General features: G+C 39.9%; 1 long non-coding RNA gene across 2 annotated transcripts in view; it reads left to right on the top strand.

Moving 5' to 3' along the window:
• The window catches only part of LOC105016101, a 148,763-nt gene that overhangs the window by 61,807 nt on the left and 74,172 nt on the right, over nucleotides 1–12,784 (top strand). For both annotated transcript variants that reach the window (XR_002197953.3, XR_002197952.3), the window contains exons 2-3: nucleotides 8,074–8,185; nucleotides 8,922–9,017. This is a non-coding gene — a long non-coding RNA (inactive dipeptidyl peptidase 10). The remainder of the gene's footprint in view (nucleotides 1–8,073; nucleotides 8,186–8,921; nucleotides 9,018–12,784) is intronic.

Raw genomic sequence — 12,784 nt, 5'->3', positions numbered from 1 at the left:
TCCTAGGTAAGACCCCAGATGAATAAATTCCTTTTGCCAAAATATTTGTTTGCCTTTTTTAAATACAGCTCCGGAAAGAATTGAGAGACCACTGCAACTTTTTCGTTCCTTTCCAAAATATTTGAAAAGGAAGGTTTTGAGTGAGGAACAGAAGCGTTCAATTTGCAGTGGTCTCTTCATTTTAACCCTTCTGTTTCTCACTCAAAACCTTCCTTTGGTCTCTTAATTTTTTCTGGAGCTGTAGATTGAAAACACATCAAGAAATTCTGCTGAGCCAAACTGCTTCTTTGCAAACCTTTTTGTGCCTGTATGGAAAAATTTTCCAGGGCAATTTCAGCCATCTCCTATTATCTTAGTCTATTAAAATGTTTCAACAAGGGTTTTGCACTTGGCAACAAATGGAATCACCTGATCAACTTACACTTAACAAAATTATAAACGCAAAACTTGAGTGACACATGGAAAGATGGGTGAATACTCATGGTGGGCGGCATTTGCAAAGTGTACGTCATCTCACTGACTCTCCTTTGTATGGCCCCTCAAACTGCGGACCCAGCTTCCGGCAGGGCAGGCTGAGGGGCAGATTCCGGGTCAAGAGCCAGACCCGATTGCCAGTGCGGTACATGGGCGTCGCCCCGCAGTGTTGATCAACCTGGAGTTTGTGGCAACATCCGGCATGCTGGAGGCGCATGTTGACCGCGTTCCACGTCTCCTCCCTGTGCCGGAAACACTGGTCCAACGCGGGGGCCTTGGTCTGGCTCGGATGCCATGGTGCAGGGCCGGCTGCTACCTTAGCACACACTGAAAGGGGGAGAGGTTAGTGGAGGAGTGGTGCAGTGAGTTCTGGGAGTTCATGTGAGACTCACTGTGACCCCCAGCCTCTCCATAAAGGCCCTCCACACACGGGAGGTAAACTGGGGGCCCAGGTCAAAAACAATGTCCTCCGGGATGCCATAGTGCCGGAAGACATGGGTTAACAGGGCCTCTGTACCGGGGAGAGGTTGGAAGCAGCAAGCCTTCGAGAACTGGTCCACAACGACCAAGATTGCGGGATTACCTTTGGAGGGAGGGAGATTGGTAACAAAATGGACAGGTGCAGGGAGGAGTGAGCCCAGCACAGCAGCCTGTCCTGCACGGAGACAGGCACGTACTGGCGATGCAGGCTTCCGGTAGTATGGGACCATCCTCCACTGGCCTCTCCCCTCCGTCATGCTGGCGGGATAACGCATCAGCCTTCACGTTCTTACTGCCCGGAATGTACGACAGGGTGAAGGAGAACCTGGCAAGGAATAGGGACCACCTCGCCTGGCGAGGGTTCAATCTCCTCGCTGCCCGGATGTACTCCAGGTTTAGGTGGTCAGTCCAAACGAGAAAAGGGTGTTTAGCCCCCTCAAACCCCTTCGAAAAGAATGTGCAGGGGCAACAGACCGTTGTGATAGGACCGCCCCCACCCTGTTCTCAAACGCATCCACCTCTACCACGAACGACAACGACGGGTCAGGGTGCTGAGGAGAACAGGGCTTTCAGTGAGATGAACGCCCTGTCTGCTTCAGGTGTCCAACACAGCCTTTTCATAGAGAGGTGATCGGCCTTGACCACCGTCCTTCTTCACGAAAGAGAAACTTGAGGAGACAGGTAAAACGGAGGGGCATATGTACCCCTGACACAGGGATTCCGAAAAAAAAAATTTCATAGCTTCGGTCTCCGCATGCGACAGGGGATACACATGACCCCTGGGCAGCACGGAACCCGGTAGGAGGTCTATGGCACAATCCCATGGCCGATGGAGTGGCAGTTTAGTTGCCGGCGGCCAGGGTGCAGAACTCCAGGGTGAATTCCCTCACCCTGCTGGATGTGAAACAGGCATTCGCCCTCGTCCCTGCCCTCCAACAAGAACAGGTAGGCGAACGCCCCATAGTCCTCGACGAGGGAGCCTTTGCCTCGCCAAACTGAATTTGCTCAATCCAGGGTCTGGCTGGAGAGGCAGGAAATGAGAGCCGATACTCGGTCGCGACCTATTGCCGTGGGTGTGGTGGTGGTGAAATACAGGTTCAGCTGCAGTAAGAACCCCTAGCTAAGGGACGTAGCCCCAACGTAAGCTTGCGGGAGGGCGAGACAAACCGCCCCAGGTCCATCCAGGGGTAGAGCAGAAGGCTCAGAAGGCGGTACTCGGGGCAGACGCCTCGCTGTGCTGGGCCCGGTCGAGGCAGCTGAACACTAGGAGGACCCGGTCCATGGCTGTTCCCAGGCTTGCTAGCATGTGCCTGTGTTCCTTCAATCGCACCAGCAGGGGGAGCCACAAGTGAGGGAGTCGTGACACAGTCACACCTTTTTCTCTGTGACAGCATATACTGTCCGTGGTCTTGAAATAATGTGAGTAGTTGTGTGGTTGAATTTATTCCGCCACTATTTGAGTGACTGTTTTGGCAAAGGTTTCTTTGAAAACCGTATTTTCTTCTAATGTGGTTCTTGCCATCGATATTTGCAAACTTTGTGTATGTGAGCTGTGTATGTGGCATTTGACTCTGTCATCAAAGAATTGCTTCTCCTACATAGATCTGCAAAAAAAAGGTTTCAAGTCATGTTCTGTATACACAACACAGGGATCAGAGTTCTCTTTATGTATTATGTCAGTTCTTTTTCCACAACTGAGGGCGTAGCTCCAATATTCACGGTTTGCCACTGTGTTTATGGGTGTGATTACAGGCTCAAAATGGCCAGAAACAAACCTTCTTCTGAAACTCATCTGTCATTCTTGTCCTGAGAAATGAAAGCTATTCCATGCAAGAAACTGAAGTTATTGTACAATGAAGTGTAGTACTCCCTTCACAGAACATTGTAAACTGTTTCGAACCAGAATAAAGAAGTGGGAGGCCCAGGTGCACAACTGAGCAAGAGGACAAATACATTTGAGTGTCTTGTTTGAGGGACATAGGCCTCATAATTCCTCAACTGGCAGCTTCAACAGTGGAGAGGTGACTGTGGAATGCTGTGCTTCTAGGGAGAGTTCTTCCTCTGTCCAGTGCCTGTGTTCTTAATCTTTTCATTTTATTCGACAGTCTGAGATATGGCTTTTTCTTTATAATCCCAGAAGGCCATCATCCTGGAGTTGATGTGAACAATTCCTACTGGTGTCACTACCTTTGTTGATTACTTGCAAACCGTCTGTATTTATAAAAGCAGTGTTGGAAGAGAAAACACCCTCTTACACATTATTTGGACAGTATTGTACTTGTGGAAGATGTTTCACAATTTATTAGGAAAAGTGACTCGACAGTCATTTGTATAACAGTTGATTATTTCAGTTTAATTTTGTGGATGCACGGGAACAATCGTCTTTACAAAACAGAGTATAAGTACAGAGACCAACAGCGTAGTGTCATAGCAATTGTTCTGATCACACATTATTGCTTTCACCTCCTTATACCCTTACTTGTCAGCTCCCAAAAATATTATCTCTTATGATATACACTCACCTAAAGGATTATTAGGAACACCTGTTCAATTTCTCATTAATCCAATTATCTAATCAACCAATCACATGGCAGTTGCTTCAATGCATTTAGGGGTGTGATCCTGAACTCCAAACTGAATGTCAGAATGGGAAAGAAAGGTGATTTAAGCAATTTTAAGCGTGGCATGGTTGTTGGTGCCAGACGGGCCGGTCTGAGTATTTCACAATCTGCTCAGTTACTGGGATTTTCACGCACAACCATTTCTAGGGTTTACAAAGAATGGTGTGGAAAGGGAAAAACATCCAGTATGCAGCAGTCCTGTGGGCAAAAATGCCTTGTTGATGCTAGAGGCCAGAGAAGAATCGGCCGACTGATTCAAGCTGATAGAAGAGCAACATTGACTGAAATAACCACTCGTTACAACCGAGGTATGCAGCAAAGCATTTGTGAAGCCACAACATGCACAACCTAGAGGTGGATGGGCTACAACAGCAGAAGACCCCACCGGTACCACTCATCTCCAATACAAATAGGAAAAGGAGGCTACAATTTGCATGAGCTCACCAACATTGGACAGTTGAAGACTGGAAGGATGTTGCCTGGTCTGATGAGTCTCGATTTCTGTTGAGACATTCAGATGGTAGAGTCAGAATTTGGCGTAAACAGAATGAGAACATGGATCCATCATGCCTTGTTACCACTGTGCAGGCTGGTGGTGATAGTGTAATGGTGTGGGGTTTTCTTGGCACACTTTAGGCCCCTTAGTGCCAATTGGGCATCGTTTAAAGGCCATGGCCTACCTGAGCATTGTTTCTGACCATGTCCATCCCTTTATGACCACCATGTACCCATCCTCTGATGGCTACTTCCAGCAGGATAATGCACCATGTCACAAAGCTCGAATCATTTCAAATTGGTTTCTTGAACATGACAATGAGTTCACTGTACTGAAATGGCCCCCACAGTCACCAGATCTCAACCCAATAGAGCATCTTTGGGATGTGCTGGAACGGGAGCTTCGTGCCCTGGATGTGCATCCCACAAAATCTCCATCAACTGCAAGATGCTATCCTATCAATATGGGCCAACATTTCTAAAGAATGCTTTCAGCACCTTGTTGAATCAATGCCACGTAGAATTAAAGCAGTTCTGAAGGCGAAAGGGAGTCAAACACAGTATTAGTATGGTGTTCCTAATAATCCTTTAGGTGAGTGTATGACGTATGTATGGCAATAGCCGCACCGGTGCTTATTTGGAGGTTATAGGGTATGTCATTGATAGCATTTGTACAACACAGTTTTAGTCAGTAATGTTGTCGTTTCAGTTCTAAAACATTGGTTATGCTGGACTTCCCTCAAACAAACACTAGAAAGCGCCAAAGAAGAATAGGGAACCATGATGGAAACGTTTAAGTTACAATGTCCGGCTATTTCCTTATGCATAACAAGGAAATATGTTGAACGAAGTCAATGGGTCATATTCAATTGTTTATATTCTAACTAGAGGATATATGCCATTTGCCTGTATCTATTGTCTTTCATCAGAACACAGATCAAAGAAAACACAAGTACGGTAGGGCATTTTAGATAAAAATTCACAGTTGTTATAAGAAACACAATCATTACTATTCCGGAGCACACACAGAATTATCTGCATTTCCGTGCTTCTCTCTCTCACTCATTCAAAAACCCATTCAATGGCGGCCATTCAAACATCTGTTAACAGCTTAGAGCTTTTCTTTTAGCCCCTCACCTAAATGCTATAGTGGAACTTGGGCATCCTCAACATAGGGTACTCTTGGATATAACAGAGCACCGCTACAGCAACCCACCAATGGGAGTAATGCGCTCCTGAAGTCCTACACCCTTGACCAACAATGAGTATTTCTCTGAAGTATTAGGTATCACACCTTTCAGAACCATTCATGTTCCCTCACATATAGGCTCTTGGGAATCTAATGAGATATTCTCTCTCATACAACAGAATTTTGAGGATCTCGAATTGGTTAAACTACTGGCATATATTATGCTTTTAATGTCTTATCGAAGGCTTTTTCTAGATTTTATGTAAATAATAGAGTCTTTCTGTATTTAACTTCTTATCGAAGGGTTTTTCAATATTTTATATTAATAAAATGTTATATTATGACAACAAGACAAGAAAACAATAAAACATGTAACATCCATAATCAACTGTTATTCTGCATACATAAATGTGACTTCATCACTCCCCACTCTGGTGCAAACCATTCAACTTTCAAAACAGACTGATATGAACTATTGTGAAAATGTTGCTTACCTCTATTTATTGTGCACGTAGTTCAGTCAGCCAGAGAGAATCGAAAAGCAAACACAGTCATGAAGATATTGAAGTCCCACCTGGGGTCCTAAATTGACCTTCCAGTCTTTGCCCCACGTATAAATATTTTCACATACAGTTTAGGTACAATGATTAAGAAATTCCACAAAACAGGCGCACCAAAAAACAGCAGATTGTTACATTTACACAGAGGTTATCCCCCTGATGCAAAAACCTGCATTAACTACCTATTTAATCTCAATTCACATGTCCCATCACTGTAAATAAACTCGGCAGTCCTTTCGTGAGATATTTACCCAAGATTCAATGATTTTACACAAAGCAGTTACAAAACAACACAAAAATTAAAATCCTCCAATAAATGTTTAAAATATGGAAGGGGCACAATGATTAAGAAAGTACACAAAACAGATAAAACAAAACATGTTTATACAGATACTCATTCTAAAACGACACAACGAAACAAAACATATCTCCAAGCTATGTCTACCTGAGAAGAAAATAACAAGACCAAGACTTCAAATCATGGAATGGCCAGCAGAGTCTCCTTTATTTTTGCACAAATCAAGAAAAACAACAAATGCTCAAAATATGTGGTTTGAATTTGGGCAGTTTTGCACAAGTCAGGTAACCAAAATGCACATAAATGAATACAGTTTTTCACATTACTTTGTATGTTTTTGAACAACATTAGACTAAAACTGTGTCGATTAAGAAAGTTGAGTCCTAAGCATTGTTGATTGTACAATAGACTAATATAGTTTGAATAAATAAAGCCTATAAATGCAAAACATTCATCTGAATATTTCTTACTTCACATAACTTTATTTAAAAAAAAAAATGATAAGACACACACACACACACACACAAAAACACATAAAACCAAGACAATAAAGTTACATAGAGAAAAACATCCAAACAATAATAATAATAAAAAGCACAAAAAAGCACATCAGGAGGGAGCCTCTGCAACGTACAAAAATATTTAATAAAAGGACACCATTTGCATAAAAGAATAGCACTGGAGACCCTGAGGGAATACTTAATTTTCTTAAGACCTAAAAAAAAGACAATGTCACATAGCCATTGAGAAACAGTAGGAGGGTGAACAGATTTCCAGTTCAGGAGAATCCTGCATCGAACCAGTAGGAAAGTACAAGCTAACGAGGACAGGTCCGGAATACCAAAAACAGCTATCCTGGGGCATGGTTGAAGGTTAACGTTTAGCACGTCAGATAGAATTGGGAAAATTGATTCCCAATAGTTCTTAAGGGCAGGGCACAGAGCGAACATATGATTAAGGTCACATGGGGAAACATGACATCTACCACATTCATCGTTCACATTCGGATAGATTTCAGCTAGTCTCAACTTAGAAAAATGAACCCTATGCACAACCTTAAATTGTATAAGACCAAGAAGACCACAAGATGTAGTGGCGCATACCCTGTCCATCACCTCAACCCATCACTCCTGGGTGAATTCCATGCCCATCTCCCGCTCCCAGGCAGATTTAGCTTTCACATAAACATTTTTGTTTATGTTTTTTGTAGGAATTAAACTTCAAAACAATATTTATTTGTCTTTTTTTTATATATATGTTCAACCATGTATTTTTGTATGTTCTTTGTTTAAAAAAACATATCCCAATTCTACTCAGTTCTTCTCTTATTTTGTGATTGCCAATCTGCATTTATTACCTTGCTAGTAGGTTCAGGATAAAATTGAAGATAGAGCCATACATTTCTAAACACAATTCCAGTAAATGCTTATTTCAATGTGAAAAAAAAAATATATATATAATCTTTTATATACCTACATAGATCCACTAATAAGCAAATGGCTTCCGTGTTGCTCCTGGCTCAGTATACAAGATGGATTATTTGTGATTCATACTCCATCACAGGAAATCAAATCATGCCTTTCAATGCATGCCAGGACCCTGACCTTTAATGTCCTGTACTCGAAAATGACATTTTTTCCTGCCCTACATCTGTACGTCATAAAATGCACTTTTAAAATATAGTTTAATATGTTTTTTTCAGCCAGGTGCTTTATGACCCCGCCTAAGGGTATGTGTCACAGAATGACAGGTTGAAAGATGTTTCTTTTTTGTTTCCTGTTCTACCTTCGTCTTTCAACAAATCAATTGCATATCTACCTTAAACTTCTATGAAATAACATGAATATTTTCTCTCTGTCTCTCCATTGTCTCTGTCTCTCCATTTCTTTTCATGTTATTTCTCTTTTTCTGTGTTACTTTCTCTCTCTCACTCACTCTCTATCTCTCTTTTTATAGGGTTTGCCAGATATAGGTCCCGATAGGAACTGGAAAGGTATCGCAATCTCTCTGCTGGTCATCGTGGGCGTGTTGTCGCTCATCGGACTGTCCATCATTCTTCTGTCCAAAAGTAAATATCGTGAATTTATTCATTTTAACTGAGAAAATCTATGAATATCTATCATATTTTACCATTAACATTATATTAAAAAAATTATCTTGCAATTCTGAATAAATAAATCTTTATAAAATAGACAAAGAGCTGGGCTAGCTGCTTACATTTTAGTAGCCTATTTCAATTTCACTCTTTTACTGTCCATTGAAATAAAAAAATTTTATACTAAAGGTTCAAAATTGTAATGCCTTTCTATAAAGTAATGGGATGTAATTTAAATAATGTTTTCAGAGAAAATGTACAATAATGTATAAACCAACCTAATATTTTACCTTTGGGGAACATTGATAGTTATTTAAACTTATTTAATTTGAATGCTTAAAGTAAGTCTTTGCACGGGTAATGAAAGAAATGTATTAGGATGTTTTCAGATATTATGTTATGGAGTAGATTAAGGGGAGACTACCATGCCCTGTCTCTGTCCTCTTTACCTCTGTGGAGTAACCATTTTTGACTCTCGGATCATCTGAATGTCCCCTTTACTTGGACGAATGGGCCAACATTGGAACAAGCTTCACGAAAAAAAGAATGTCTCAACTAACAACTTTGCCTTAAATCCATATACTTCCACATTCACAACCTCCACAAGTTGATTCATACTGGAATCCACTTAAGTCACTTGAAGATGTAATAAAAATGTTCTCTGTTTCTAAATGAAAACTTTGTGTACAATCTGGTCACTTCTTTTCAGATGATGGGTCAAAGTCTCTAGGCACACATTTGACACTGGATGACCTCTTTGAACGAGAGTTCCAAGTTCATGACCCTGAAGCAAAGTGGATCAATGGTAAGTTTTTATAGTTCAGTCCTAGCTTTACATACCTAATATTACTGTATCTTATTATTGTATCTTTTTCAAAATTATTCAAATGTGTTTAGCTTGCTATGAATGCTGAGCAACCATTATTGGGCCCATATTGCTCCTTGACTTTAGATGTATTTTCTCTGCATTCTCCTTTATCACCTGAACACATAATATTTCATAGCATCTGCATGTGGTCTACTGAATCAAAATTTGCAAACATCCCCCATCTGCTCTTTTTTTCAACATTGAGCATTGCAAAACCCAAAAGTACCCATCAAAATAAAACGGCACAGGCATCAAAAGCCCAAAAAGAATCTTGTCCTTTGATGTTTTTTGAATGTCTTCTCAGCTGACAAAATCCAACTGTCTCTGGTGGTGTTATTTTTTATTTATTTTGTATCAGCATACCATCCGCTATTAGAATCAGCATTTCAATGAAGACAACACATACCTCTTAGGAACACTGTTCTGTCTTTACCATTAATTGTCCATGTATATTTAAACATCTTTAAAGGAACAAGACTACCGTCACTGCTGCAGCTAGTCTAATATTAAATATACATGTGGTTTAATGAATATATGTTAATGTAAATGTAACTCAACTAGGGGACCCAGGAGTGTTAATATTCCCTATATAGGCAGGAAGTACATAAATGAACTCCTTAACAGAATTGTGAACATTATGTCCTGTAAAGCCCTGTCAAGGCATTAAAATAAAAAGTAAAGTATTGAAAGATGATGCTTGTTAAGGTAACATTAAAAGAACCACTGCTTGCATAACACCAGTGGAGTGTAACTGAATCATACCACCAGCAGAGGACAATTATAGAATAAATTACTGTAATCTATTGGAATTCTTGGTCCGTTGGGAACCTGAACACTTTGTTGTGAACCGATCCCTCCTCATGCAGTACATGCAGTTCTTCAGAGCTGGAATGGAAAGGGATGCACCATCTGTAACAATTAACTCAAGATCCAGAAGATCAGAGAAGGATTTAATGTATTATGTTCAAGCTTGCAAATCACTGCTGCTTCACTCTATGGCCAATTTCAGAAGGTTTATTAAAGATATGTATGGGTGACATGAAACAATTATAACACTATGATAACTGGGTATTTTTGTTAAACTTAAGGGTTGCCCCCCACCCCCCCGATACAATCTTTGATAAAGCATCATGAAATGTACCTTTCACGAAAAGCACTTTCCCCTTTCTGAGAGTCTCTATTATTTTGAGTTTGGCTTGTAGGTATGGATGCTGTCAGTTTGTCACATTAGAATTTCAAGTCATTGACAGGCTGGGGTCGCAGCTGCCTCTTTGCAGTCATGCTCTGTTCTCCACTATAGAAAGACGGAGCCTCGCTATTGATCCTCCAGCCTTCAAGAGCATTCTTCACAAGTCCAAAGCCCTGAAGTGCTCCTGCAACTTCACTGACATTCTTAATAACGCAAGTTCTGGTTGGATTACATCTTAAAATACAATCTAATAAAAGTAATGTCTAGTATTCACAGAATTAACTATCTGTTGTCTAACTCATCCATCGGAGTGAAGACTGCCCGTGAGATTTTGCTCCTGCCTTTATTAATGTTAAGGTCAATGTATACAGTAGTAATACAGATGCTAGAGGTGAAGAAAATGCACACTTGGTTAGGTGAGGTGCTGAATAAGAAAGCTGCCCACTTTTATGCTTGGATGCAATAATTTAATAACAATGTTTCACCAGACAAGTTGTCTCCTTCAGGGTTTCATGTCAAATACTGCAGGTCACATGCTTTTAATGGAACACATGCAGGAGATTATGGCCATGAATGGAATTTCAATGAATAGTAACCCCCCTTGCATCATCATCTAAGTTTTAATTTAAAGAAGAAACAGAAAACAGCAGACTCTTGACCCTATGTGCAGAGAGTGTGTCTAGCCTCTGAACTAGACACATTGACTTGCATTGATAAAGCATCTCAAGGCATGTTCACATTTTTATTGTATAATGTCATTTCAAAAGTTGGTTTTCCTATAACGTCGGGCTTGTGTTTCAAGGACACAGTCGGAGCATGCTTAAAAAAAAAAAACATTAGTCAAAATCATATTGTTGGAAAGCGAATCATTTGCTGATTATTCCTTTTTAAAATTATTCTTTGTGTATTATTTTGTGCTTGTGTATTCTACGTCTGACTTTGCCAGCACCTAGAGTAAGAGCAAAGAGATAAAATAAAATCATAAAATCTCTCATTTGGTAACACCCATAAAAACAGCAACTATGTATAATGCCTTGAGCTTGAGTTCATAGACTTTAAGACTACAGTCCACACTGCACATAATCTCATAGAAAACATGTTGCAGATGCAGCAGTTGTCTTGCACAACATATGTTCAATCCCCATCAAAGACTTTGACCAGATAAGTCTCTCATACATTATTAAAATCCCCCAACAGCAAAAACTGCTTTTTCAATCTAAAAGATAATGATCTGATACAACAATTTATGTCAATAGGTCCTCATTTTAGTCAAAGCATTATACATTTGGCGATTAAATGGTCAATTCTATAAAGGACATTCTCAGCAATATAAATGCTGTGGATTCTTTGAGGTGGTGTGCACATTATTTTCAGCATATGTTTTGTGTCAGGGTTGGTTTCTGGTTTGTTACCACTGTTACCACTCACCAGCATGGGGGGATTCACCTGCAACATTTTCCCTCTGCTGTTTTCATGACATGCCTCTTGTTGAGCATTTGCAATATTGAATGAATTGATAAAACAAAAGAAGTACATTGTGGTAACGCAATGAATTAAGAGAGCCTGTTGCAATTAACACAGTAATAACTCTAGTCACAACAAAGTCATTACAGGTATTACAAAGTACCTACATGTTAAAATAATTGCCTCAGAAAGTAATTTCACAATTAAAACCAATAATATAACAAAATGACTTACTGAATGTGATTTCAAATGTGTAACTACTGATGTTATTACACACATTCTAAGGGACAATGTTACCTTTAACTGCTAGGCGTACTACAGTCGAATCCACATGTACAGTATCTGATGATGATTTTATTTTATGAACTTGCTCTAAGGCTTTACCAGTGTAATTATTCCTAGGATATACTAAAGCAATAAGATATGTAGATCCTGTCTAGGGCCATATTACTACAGTTAAGAACTCTTCTTATGCAATATGCCGAGTATAATGGATATTGCCTTTAAAGAGGAATTTCACCACAGGTCGCCTGTATAATTTACTAATTACTTATGTTGGCCATGATACCTATGTGAAATAAAAATACAATATCTCAACATAATCTATAATAAGACAATTAAAAATGTGTTGTAAAATACAATTCCTCTGTTCCCAACAAAGATAATGTCTCTTTAAAAAAATGACAACCAGAGAATACAGTAATAATAATATTTAACAGATCAAAATAGACACTGAGAAAACAATTATTTTTGAAACGCCAATGTTGGTCATCCGTGCCTGGCTGTAGTAATTCCAAGCAAAAAAAGAATGTGCTCTTTCGCGTCTTATTTACTTGGTGCCAGTACAAAATGTAAACTGCACGTCCTGGATTTTACAAACTTCTTTATCCCACATATACCATGACATAAAAACTTTAAGCACTCATGTTTTGTACATTTTGGGTAGGCTATACTTTAGAGATTATCCTGCTGCAGTTGGAAAAAATACATCAATATAAATACACGGTAGAAATAGCCAATTCATGCCTTCTCTGTCCACTAAATCACATTG

This window comes from Esox lucius, chromosome 16 (genome assembly GCF_011004845.1).
Source record: "Esox lucius isolate fEsoLuc1 chromosome 16, fEsoLuc1.pri, whole genome shotgun sequence".
Classification (NCBI taxonomy): domain Eukaryota; kingdom Metazoa; phylum Chordata; class Actinopteri; order Esociformes; family Esocidae; genus Esox; species Esox lucius.
This window is presented reverse-complemented; position numbering and strand designations above follow the sequence as displayed.